The following is a 12,976-nucleotide window of genomic DNA, read 5'->3' on the forward strand; positions in this document are numbered from 1 at the left end:
AAAATGTTTTTCTCATATAATTTAAAAAACTGTTCGCTAGGCGTAGGCAAGACCATAAGCAAATAGGTAAACTGGGATAGTACTAAAGAGTTAATCAGGGTGATTTTTCCACAAATTGACAGGTATTTTCCTTTCCATGCTAGTAAGATCTTATCTATTTTTGCTAACTTTCTATTAAAATGTATTGAAGTGAGATCATTTATTTCCTTTGGGATATCTATTCCGAATATATCCACATCACCATCAGACCATTTTATTGTTAAACTACATGGTAATGTAAAAATTGAATTTTTTAGTGATCCAATACGTAATATACTATCTGTCATAATTTGGTTGTAATCCAGAGAGGTTAGAAAATGTATCTAGATCCTCTATGAGGCTGTGGAGGGATTCTAGTTGTGGATTTAAAAGAAAACATGAATCATCAGCGTACAATGACACCTTTGTTTTAAACCCTGTATTTCTAATCCTCTGATATTATTATTGGATCTGATTTTAATAGCTAACATCTCGATGGCCACAATAAATAGATATGCCGATAGTGGACAACTTTGTTACACTCCTCTTGACAGTTAAAAACTTTCTGAGAAATAGCCATTATTTACTATTTTACACCTAGGGTTACTATACATGATTTTGACCCATTTTATAAGAGATTCTCCGAAATTGAAATGCTCCAGGCATTTATATATAAACCCCAGTCGAACTTTATCAAATGCCTTTTCGAAGTCTGCTATGAATAGCAGGCCTGGTTTCCCATATTTTCCATAGTGTTCTATTGTTTCCAATACTTGCCTTATATTATCTCCAATGTATCTTCCATGTAAAAAACCTGTCTGATTAGAATAAATAATATCCGACAATACCTTTTTAATTCTATGCACTATACATTTTGCTAGGATTTTTGCATCACAACACTGAAGTGTAAGGGGCCTCCAATTTTGTAAATGGACTGGATCTTGATATTTTCCACTTGTATCCTGTTTCAGTAATAATGAGATCAGACCTTCTTTCATTGAGTGTCAGATAATCTACCATTTACATAGGAGTGGTTAAAACATGATAATAACGGTCCTCTTAGTATATCAAAAAAGGTTTGGTATACCTCGACTGGTATGCCATCCAACCCTGGAGTTTTCCCAGACTTAAAGTCTTTAATTGCATCCAGAAGTTCCTCCTCTGTAATTTCACCTTCACATGAGTCTTTCTGTGTGGCTGTTAATTTGACATTATCAATAGAAAAAAAATCTCTACAATTAGCTTCAGTTAGAGGAGATGGAGGCGACTGAAAAGAAAACATATGCTTAAAGTACTTTGTTTCTTCCTTCAAAATATCATTTGGTGAATTATGGGTGACTCCGTCAATTGTAACCAGTTTCATTAAGTTATTTTTGGTAGCATTCCTATGTTGAAGATTAAAAAATAATTTTGTGCATTTTTTCCCCATATTCCATCCAGTTTGCTTTATTTTTATAATATATTACACTTGATCTTTCTTGAATAAGTTTCTCCATTTATTTTTGTTTTTCCTCTAATTTATTCTGAGCCTCTATGTTACAGTTTTTATTGCCATCTATCTGTTCTGTTAGACTTTCTATTTCCTTTCTTAGTATAAACTCTTTTGACCTAAATTGCTTTTGTTTTCGAGATGAGTACTGAATTGCATGGCCTCTAAAGGCACATTTAAAGGTGTCCCATACAATAAGGGGATTCGCTGTACCTATGTTATGTTGGAAAAAGTCAGTTATAAATTCCTTTGTTCTAATTATAAATAAATTATCATCCAATAGGCTTTGATTACATTTCCAATATCCTCACCCACGTGGAAATTCAGTAAGAGTAATGTATATGCCTATTATTGTCACGGTTTCGGCCGAGGCTGCCTCTCTTCCTTGCTCGGGCAGGCTTCGGCGTTCGTCGTCTCCGGAATACTAGCTGCCACCGTTGCATGTTTCTATGTTCGTTTGCTTTTGTCTGATTGTTGTCACACCTGTTATCATTTAGTGTCATTAGTGTCCTATGTAGTTCTCGTTGTGTTTGTCAGGTGTTGTGTGTGATTGTTTTACTGTCGTGCCGGTAGGCTGGATATTTACTGTTTGCTCGGTTGAGCTAGTTTGCTCCTTAGTTTTGGAGTATTTTGTCGCACCTGTTTGTGCGCTTGTGTTTACGCCTACGTGCGGAGCTTTTGCCTCAGGGCATTTATTTCGTGTTTGTTTTGCTGTGCCTCACTAAAGTCTGTTGGACTAACGTACTGCGTCCTGCGCCTGATTCCACCCACACCCACCTACATCTACCTTGACAGAATCACACACCATACTCGATGGAATCAGCAGGAGCCGCAGCAGCACAGGCGACGTTGGAGGACAGGATCCGTGAGCAGGATGACCAGATCCTGCGGATGGGGTCCGCACTGCAGGAGGTGATCACCACCATCCGAGGCTGGGAGACCCGAGGGACACCTCCACCGCCATCCTCCCTGCCCGCACCATCGGCCACTCAGCCCATTCCCGCTCCGGAACCCAGAGGAGTTCGACTCTCGCTCCCGAGGGCCTATGATGGGACCGCGGCCGGGTGTCAGGGATTCCTTCTCCAGGTGGAGCTTTACCTGGCCACCGTGCACCCGGCGCCCTCGGGACATGAGAGTGTGTCCGCCCTGATCTCCTGCCTTTCCGGGAAGGCGTTGGAATGGGCCAACACAGAGTGGAGGAGGATCGACGCTAACACCATCACCTACAACGAGTTCTCCCGCCGCTTCAGGGCGGTGTTTGACCATCCCCCGGAGGGGAAAGCGGCGGGGGAGCGTCTGGTCGGCCTCAGGCAGGGGAAGAGGAGTGCCCAGGAGTTCGCCTTGGAGTTCCGTACCCTAGCGGCGGATGCAGGGTGGAATGAGCGGGCTCTCATCGATCACTACAGATGTAGTCTACGCGAGGACGTCCGTAGGGAGCTGGCCTGTAGGGACACCAGCCTCTCGTTCGACCAGTTGGTCGACATGTCCATCAGGCTGGATACCCTGCTAGCTACCCGCGGACGTTCCGAGGGGGGTCCGTCCATTTCACCCTCCAGCGCCTCCGAGCCGTGCCCCATGGAGCTCGGGGCGCTGGCGCTAGAGAGAGGAGGGGTCGGCTTACGAGGGGGTCCATCTCCTGCACCAACTGTGGTCGGGGAGGACACACCGCGGCTAGGTGCTGGGGATGGCCTCCTCGGGAGAGGACGACAGGTCCCGCACTGGGGAGTCCTTCCAGGTGAGTAGGCGCCCCACTCACCCAGAGCTCTCTGTTGCACATTTCTGTATATCTGTGCGTTTTCCACAGGTAGCACCTCATTCCCAGCATAAGGCGCTGGTAGATTCAGGCGCGGCTGGGAATTTTGTTGATAAGAAGTTTTGTTTAGCCTTAGGGATTCCCCTTCTCCCTGTTGACGTTCCCTTTCCCGTTCATGCCCTAGATAGCCGTCCGTTGGGTGCGGGCTTGATCAGGGAGGTCACTGCGCCACTTAGGATGTGTGCGCAGGGGGGTCATCAGGAGATGATCCAGCTATTTCTGATTGACTCGCCTGCGTATCCGGTGGTGCTGGGCATGCCCTGGTTGAGTACCCATAACCCATCTATTTCGTGGCAGGAGAGGGCTCTGATGGAGTGGTCTGCCCAGTGTGTGGAGTCGATGTTTAGGCGTTTCCATAGGGGCTACCTCGGTGGAGAGTCCAAACCAGGTGCCCGCATTGCACGTTCCCCCTGAGTATGGGGATTTGGCTATTGTGTTCAGTAAGTCGAGGGCGACGCAGTTGCCTCCCCCATAGGCAGGGAGATTGTGCGATAGACCTCCAGGCAGGAGCTGCGCTCCCACGGAACCATGTGTATCCTCTGTCTCAGGAGGAGAAGAGAGCTATGGAGACGTACATAGACGAATCTCTGAGACAAGGATACATACGGCCTTCCACTTCCCCTGCGTCCTCGGGTTTCTTTTTTGTGAAGAAAAAGGATGGAGGATTACGCCCGTGCATTGATTACCGTGGTCTCAATCAGATCACGGTGAAGTACAGTTATCCACTCCCGCTGATTGCGACCATGACGGAGTCATTGCACGGGGCGCGTTTCTTCACTAAATTAGATCTCAGGAGCGCGTACAACTTGGTGCGCATTAGGGAGGGCGATGAATGGAAGACAGCCTTTAGTACCACCTCGGGCCATTACGAGTATCTTGTCATGCCATACGGGTTGATGAACGCTCCTTCAGTTTTCCAATCATTCGTTGATGAGATCTTCAGGGACATGCAGGGGCAGGGGGTGGTCGTGTACATAGATGACATTCTCGTGTACTCGCCTACCCGAGTCGAGCATGTGGCCCTGGTGCGCAGAGTGTTGCGGAGGCTGTTGGAGCACGACCTGTATGTCAAGGCAGAGAAGTGTCTGTTTTTCCAGGAGTCGGTCTCCTTTTTTGGGTTATCAGTTGTCTGCGTCAGGGGTGAAGATGGAGGTAGACCGGGTGTCGGCCGTGCGTAATTGGCAAACGCCAACCACTGTGAAGGAGGTGCAGCAGTTCTTGGGGTTTGCGAATTACTACCGGAGGTTTATCCGGGGGTTTTGGACAGGTGGCAGCTCCCATAACGTCTCTTTTGAAGGGGGGTCCGGTGCGTCTGCAGTGGTCAGCCGAGGCGGACAGGGCGTTTGGGAGGTTGAAGGACCTGTTTACCTCGGCCCCGGTGCTGGCGCATCCGGATCCCTCTTTGCCATTTCAGGTAGAGGTGGACGCGTCAGAGGCCGGTATAGGAGCCGTGCTTAGCGGTCCGGCGCGCCACCTAAACTCCGCCCCTGTGCTTTTTATTCCAAGAAGCTCAGTCCGGGCGGAGCGAAACTATGACGTAGGGGACAGGGAGCTGTTAGCCGTGGTACAGGCCCTAAAGGTGTGGAGGCACTGGCTTGAGGGGGCTCAACACCCTTTCCTCATTTTGACGGACCACCGTAACCTGGAGTACATCCGGGCAGCGAGGAGGCTGAACCCTCGCCAGGCGAGGTGGAATATGTTTTTGACTCGGTTCACATTTAAGATCACATACATCCCTGGGTCACAGAATGGTAAGGCAGACGCACTGTCTCGGCGGTATGACACGGAGGAGAGGTCCGTGAAGCCCACTCCCATACTGCCGGAGTCTTGTCTGGTGGCACCGGTAGTGTGGGAGGTCGATGCTGAACTCGAGCGAGCGTTACGCACCGACCCTAGTCCACCTCAATGTCCGGAGGGTCGGAAGTACGTTCCGCTCGAGGTTCGGGATCGATCGATCTATTGGGCTCACACGTCACCCTCCTCTGGACACCCTGGTATCGGCCGGACAGTGCACTGTCTTAGTGCCAAGTACTGGTGGCCCACGTTGGCGAGGGATGTGAGGGTTTATGTTTCCTCCTGCTCGGTGTGCGCCCAGTGTAAGGCGCCTAGACATCTGCCTAGGGGTAAGTTACTACCCCTGCCCGTTCCACAACGACCATGGTCTCACCTCTCGGTGGATTTCCTCACTGACCTTCCTCCTTCACAGGGGAATACCACTATACTGGTCGTTGTGGACCGGTTTTCTAAGGCCTGTCGTTTGCTCCCCATGCCGGGCCTTCCTACGGCCCTGCAAACTGCCGAAGCACTATTCACCCATGTGTTCCGGCACTACGGGGTACCCGAGGATATTGTGTCTGATCGAGGTCCCCAATTTACCTCCAGAGTCTGGAGAGCTTTTATGGAGCGGTTGGGGGTCTCGGTGAGCCTCACCTCGGGTTACCACCCGGAGAGTAATGGGCAGGTGGAACGTGTGAACCAGGATGTGGGTAGGTTTCTTAGAACATACTGCCAGGACCGGCCGGAGGAGTGGGCAAGGTACGTTCCCTGGGCCGAAATGGCCCAGAATTCCCCTACGCCATTCCTCCACTAACCTAACCCCTTTCCAATGTGTGTTAGGTTACCAGCCGGTTCTGGCACCTTGGCAGCAGAGCCAGATCGAGGCTCCTGCGGTGGATGAGTGGGTGCGGCGCTCGGAGGAGACATGGAACGCTGCACACGTCCACCTGCAGCGGGCCATCCGTCGTCATAAGGCGAGCGCCGATCTCCACCGCAGTGAGGGACCGGTGTACGCACCTGGTGATCGAGTCTGGCTCTCTACCAGAAACCTGCCCCTCCGCCTGCCCTGTCGGAAACTGGGTCGGCGGTTTGTAGGGCCATTTAAAGTCCTGAGAAGGTTGAACGAGGTGTGTTACAAATTACAACTGCCTGTGGAGTATAAAAGTATTAACCCCTCGTTCCATGTGTCTCTTCTCAGGCCGGGTGGTAGCTGGCCCACTCCAAGAAAGTGAGATCAGGGAGACTCCTCCGCCCCCATTGGACATCGAGGGGGCACCGGCGTACTCTGTGCGGTCCATCTTGGATTCAAGACGTCGGATGGGGGGTCTCCAATATCTAGTGGAGTGGGAGGGGTACGGCCCGGAGGAACGGTGCTGGGTGCCGAGGAGAGACATTTTGGACCCGTCTCTCCTGACGGAATTCCATCGTGGGCACCCGACGATCCTGCTCCGCGTCCTCCTGGTCGTCCCCCGAGGCCGGAGTCGGCGCACGTCTGGAGCCGCGCGTCAAGGGGGGGTACTGTCACGGTTTCGGCCGAGGCTGCCTCTCTTCCTTGCTCGGGCAGGCTTCGGCGTTCGTCGTCTCCGAATACTAGCTGCCACCGTTGCATGTTTCTATGTTCGTTTGCTTTTGTCTGATTGTTGTCACACCTGTTATCATTTAGTGTCATTAGTGTCCTATTTAGTTCTCGTTGTGTTTGTCAGGTGTTGTGTGTGATTGTTTTACTGTCGTGCCGGTAGGCTGGATATTTACTGTTTGCTCGGTTGAGCTAGTTTGCTCCTTAGTTTTGGAGTATTTTGTCGCACCTGTTTGTGCGCTTGTGTTTACGCCTACGTGCGGAGCTTTTGCCTCAGGGCATTTATTTCGTGTTTGTTTTGCTGTGCCTCACTAAAGTCTGTTGGACTAACGTACTGCGTCCTGCGCCTGATTCCACCCACACCCACCTACATCTACCTTGACAATTATATGATGGTCCGACCGCATTCTGTCCCCTATCAACACTTTTTAAAACTTTTGGTGCCAACGAGAATGAGATAAGAAAGAAGTCAAGACGACTAGCTTGATTCAGTCTCCGCCATGTACAGTGGGGAGAACAAGTATTTGATACACTGCCGATTTTGCAGGTTTTCCTACTTACAAAGCATGTAGAGGTCTGTAATTTTTATCATAGGTACACTTCAACTGTGAGAGACTATTTTTGGCATTCTAACACACTTTATTTTTTAACTTGTGCTGTTGTACTTTGTTACTTTGGGGTTTTTAGACACACATGGGTGTAATCCTGGCATAATCAATTTCTGATTAAGTGGTTCTTCCCATTTCTTTAGCATAAACCAGCCTAAAAGGTTTTGTTTAGGCTTTTGTTTTGCATTTTGTTTAGCATGTATTATAATTGGCCAGCTTCCTGCTGCAAACCTAATAATTTTCTTGTCTTTTCACCTGTAGACGAGATGACCTCAACACAATTCCAGACCTGGCATGCAATCCGATCCGAACCCAAATTATAGAGGCCTTCTTTGACAAAAGGTTGGTTATCGTGTTTCTGTTAAGTACCTCAAAAAGAACAAGACTAAAGGTTAACTGCTCTCAAGATGCCCATAGCTTTAACCTACATAGTATGATTTTCATTATACAGTAGGTTTGGTGGTGCCTCACAGGGATTAGTCAAATGTGAGCCTGGTCCAGAAACAACCCCTAGCCTTTAGCCCCTACCCGCTAGCATTTGTGTAGATCGGAAAGGGTTGAATATGTATAGTGGGGAGAACAAGTATTTGATACACTGCCAATTTTGCAGGTTTTCCTACTTACAAAGCATGTAGAGGTCTGTCATTTTTATCCTAGGTACACTTCAACTGTGAGAGATGGAATCTAAAACAAAAATCCAGAAGATCACATTGTATGATTTTTAAGTAATTAATTTGCATTTTATTGCATGACATAAGTATTTGATCACCTACCAACCAGTAAGAATTCCGTCTCTCACAGACCTGTTAGTTTTTCTTTAAGAAGCCCTCCTGTTCTCCACTCATTACCTGTATTAACTGCACCTGTTTGAACTCGTTACCTGTATAAAAGACACCTGTCTACACACTCAATCAAACAGACTCCAACCTCTCCACAATGGCCAAGACCAGAGAGATGTGTAAGGACATCAGGGATAAAATTGTAGACCTGCACAAGGCTGGAATGGGCTACAGGACAATAGGCAAGCAGCTTGGTGAGAAGGCAACAACTGTTGGCGCAATTATTAGAAAATGGAAGAAGTTCAAGATGACGGTCAATCACCCTCGGTCTGGGGCTCCATGCAAGATCTCACCTTGTGGGGCATCAATGATCATGAGGAAGGTGAGGGATCAGCCCAGAGCTACACGGCAGGACCTGGTCAATGACCTGAAGAGAGCTGGGACCACAGTCTCAAAGAAAACCATTAGTAACACACTACGCCGTCATGGATTGAAATCCTGCAGCGCACGCAAGGTCCCCCTGCTCAAGCCACCACATGTCCAGGCCCGTCTGAAGTTTGCTAATGACCATCTGGATGATCCAGAGGAGGAATGGGAGAAGGTCATGTGGTCTGATGAGACAAAAATAGAGCTTTTTGGTCTAAACTCCACTCGCCGTGTTTGGAGGAAGAAGAAGGATGAGTACAACCCCAAGAACACCATCCCAACCGTGAAGTATGGAGGTGGAAACATCATTCTTTGGGGATGCTTTTCTGCAAAGGGGACAGGACGACTGCACCGTATTGAGGGGAGGATGGATGGGGCCATGTATCGCGAGATCTTGGCCAACAACCTCCTTCCCTCAGTAAGAGCATTGAAGATGGGTCGTGGCTGGGTCTTCCAGCATGACAACGACCCGAAACACACAGCCAGGGAAACTAAGGAGTGGCTCCGTAAGAAGCATCTCAAGGTTCTGGAGTGGCCTAGCCAGTCTCCAGACCTGAACCCAATAGAAAATCTTTGGAGGGAGCTGAAAGTCCGTATTGCCCAGCGACAGCCCCGAAACCTGAAGGATCTGGAGAGGGTCTTTATGGAGGAGTGGGCCAAAATCCCTGCTGCAGTGTGTGCAAACCTGGTCAAGACCTACAGGAAACATATGATCTCTGTAATTGCAAACAAAGGTTTCTGTACCAAATATTATGTTCTGCTTTTCTGATGTATCAAATACTTATGTCATGCAATAAAATGCAAATTAATTACTTAAAAATCATACAATGTGATTTTCTGGATTTTTGTTTTAGATTCTGTCTCTCACAGTTGAAGTGTACCTATGATAAAAATTACAGACCTCTAACATGCTTTGTAAGTAGGAAAACCTGCAAAATCTGCAGTATATCAAATACTTGTTCTCCCCACTGTATGTCAAGTCCTAGGTGATGGAGATCAGATCCACCCTCTTCACCTGAGACACAAACACTCTGATCCCCTGTTGTAACCATTTTCCCAAGCATCTCCGTGCGGTCAGACCTTTGATTATTTTGTGCCACCTGGGCCACAATGATAAACCCCCTCTCTGATTGTCCGAGTGTGACCCCCTCCCCATGGGTTACTGCAACCAGTGTTGCCAGCACTGCCACTACCTGGGTGGGCGTACCCCACCGGAATCCCCACCGGCTAGGTAAAAGGTCGTCAAGGTTCTCATTAGCAGCTTTGAGAATTTCCTTGTATATTATGCTCTCCCATCAGGGGGCTCTGGCTTTGTAGGACCAACCCTGCCAGGCAGGCTCAGAATCTTGAGGGGGCGGTGCTGCTCAAGTAGGTCTCTGACCGCATTTATTTCTCTGTTTAGGCTGCATACTCACAGCAGGTCCATAAAAGAGATGGGAACTTCTCTTTGGTGTATGGGTCGCTCAGGTGGGTGTCCAGGTTATAGGGTTAGGGATCTTTCCATCATGATAGGACAATGAAAAATTAGATTAGATGTATACTATATTTAAAAATGTATTTCCCTCATCTACACAAATATATCCCTCATCTACACAAAATTGAAAGCTCTCTCTCACTACCCCTGCTCATAGACCCCCGGTCGGCTCTGGGATATGCAGACTTGCTTGGGCCAAGAAACACGAGCAATGGACATTAAACCAGTGGAAATGTGTCCTTTGGTCTGGAGTCCAAATTTGACATTTTTGGTTCCAACCGCCGTGTCTTTGTGAGATGCGCTGTGGGTGAACAGATTATTTCTGCATGTGTATTTCCCACTGTAAAGCATGGAGGAGGAGGTGTTATGGTGTGGGGGTGCTTTGCTGGTGACACTGTCTGTGATTTATTTAGAATTCAAGGCACACTTAACCAGCATGGCTGCCACAGCATTCTGCAGCGATACGCCATCCCATCTTGTTTGGGCTTAGTGGGACTATCATTTGTTTTTCAACAGGACAATGACCCAAAAACACACCTCCAGGCTGTGTAAGGGCTATTTGACCAAGAAGGAGAGTGATGGAGTGCTGCATCAGATGACCTGGCCTCCACAATCACCCGAACTCAACCAAATTGAGATGGTTTGGGATGAGTCGGCCCACAGAGTGAAGGAAAAGCAGCCAACAAGTGCTCAGCATATGTGGGAACTCCTTCAAGACTGTTGGAAAAGCATTCCAGGTGAAGCTGGTTGAGAGAATGCCAAGAGTGTGCAAAGCTGTCATCAAGGCAAAGGGTGTATATTTGAAGAATCTCAAATATAAAACATATTTGTTTAACACTTTTTTTTGGTTACTACATGATTTCATGTGTTATTCCATAGTTGGGATGTCTTCAGGATTATTCTACAATGTAGAAAATAGTCAAAATAAAGAAAAACCCTTGAATGAGAAGGTGGCGGCAGGTAGCTTAGTGGTTAAGAGCATTGTGCCAGTAACCGAAAGGTCGCTGGTTCTAATCCCAGAGCCGACTAGGTGAAAAATCTGTCTGTGCCCTTGAGCAAGGCACTTAACCCTAATTGCTCATGTAAGTCGCTCTGGATAAGAGCGTCTGCTAAATGACGTAAATGTAAAATGTGTTCTAAAACTTTTGACCGGTAGTGTAAGTAGGCCCCAATTGAAGGATTCATGAGTAAAACATATATTCATATCTAGACAGATTAGGTTATTGGGGTTGTTGAGACTTGAATTGACTGATTACTTGTTGCTTGACTATTTGGTGTGAAATATGCAATAGCCATTATGGCCTATAGCCTACATAAACTTATGTTACCACTATTGAACAAAATCTGATGAGTTGGTTTATTCAAGTGAAACCACATTGTATTCTATTACTCAGGCTTCATGCCACTCAAAATGCACTGTCACAGTGAATGAGGATCTGGGAACTGTGGTGACCTTGATATGCTGCAGTCATCATTCACAATGTATTAACTTTGGAACAGATACAAGATGCACTTGTAGGATATTTTATCAAATACACTAGTAACCCCCTTATAACATAATATTTTATTTTAGAAAGATATACAATAGATGTGAAGTGTTTCACAAAATTAATTCATTTTTTATTATTTAATAATAAGGAGAGCAAAAATATACCACACTTGTCTCTGTATTCTCTGTTTCAACTTGTATTTATTGAAGGATACCACATAATAACCACAGGCAGCGGTTATTTAACTATAGAAAGCATTTCCTGGGACCCAGCTCTAACCAAATGACTGAAAAGTAATTACTTGTACAGTAGATGGCATTGTTGGACCCTCAGACCATCTTCACAGAGGCACACTGGGTTTTGTGTATGTATTTTATGCTTTATAAAGACATAATGTTTATTATACAAGAGCACTATACATACGGTATGTTGTGTTATAAGCATGTTGTAGGCTATAGTTACACTGTTATAACATGCCTGCGTGTTAGTGTCAAATAGAAAGCAGTGTGTGGGGGGAGGGAGGCGTGCGTGTGCAGATGTGGGTGTATGTGTGTCTACCATCTTTTGATGAATGCACTTGTGTTTTACATAATGGCTACTAATGCTGATGATTTTAGTCACTGACGCATTCCATGATAATTCACGGCAGCTTAAACAGACACTTTTTTCTTATGCACATTAACAAATCTTAAATGAATTAGTCTAGCTGCCACTTAACTGACTAAGGAACAGGTGCACACTAAGTGCCGTGTTGTGACTAGCTTATTTGGCAACAGTTTGCCCACAGGGAAAGGTAACATTGTCATTCTGTATGGAGGAGATTTTGAACTCTTTTTAAAAATACATATCCATTGCTGTTGTGTGCATATTGAATGTAGATGGGCAAATGTTGTACAAACAGCAAACAACCAATCCAAACCTGTCACAGACAGCGTGAGTGCATTGTAAATGTTGTGGTTCTGACAAGATAACTCGGCCTGCTCGCTATCTAGAATCTCATACACTTGCATTTACTTGAAATTAAAAAGCCAATCTGAAAATCTGAAAGCTCTATAGTGGAAGCTATTACACAATGTCACAGTCCTGAGATTACAGCCTGGCTCAAGACTGCAATCTCCTCAGCCGACAGGCACCCAACCCTGACACCTCTGTGGTTGCTTAACAGAAAGTTTACAAATCCATATATTCACCATCTCCCATCTCATTCTGAGACAGAGGCGGGTGTCTTGTTATGCACACATTGTACAAAATAATAAAATGCAGGACGACAGGATCTTTATAAACTAACTTTATTAGCTAGACTCAGGCATGTTCGTGTCTCCGGCCATGATGAACTGCAATGACCTCATGACATAGGTGGTCTTAACCAATCATAGCACACTATGTTATGACAGTAGAATGTAACCAATAGTAATTCAGTACACAAGCACATTTACGTTTTACAGTGGGTTACCGTTTAAATATTTAGCTCCTGTGTCCGTTTGAACAGGTTCTTTATTATATTCCACACTCACTCATTTATGGATG

The sequence above is a fragment of the Coregonus clupeaformis genome, chromosome 15 (assembly GCF_020615455.1).
Source record: "Coregonus clupeaformis isolate EN_2021a chromosome 15, ASM2061545v1, whole genome shotgun sequence".
In the NCBI taxonomy this organism is placed as follows: domain Eukaryota; kingdom Metazoa; phylum Chordata; class Actinopteri; order Salmoniformes; family Salmonidae; genus Coregonus; species Coregonus clupeaformis.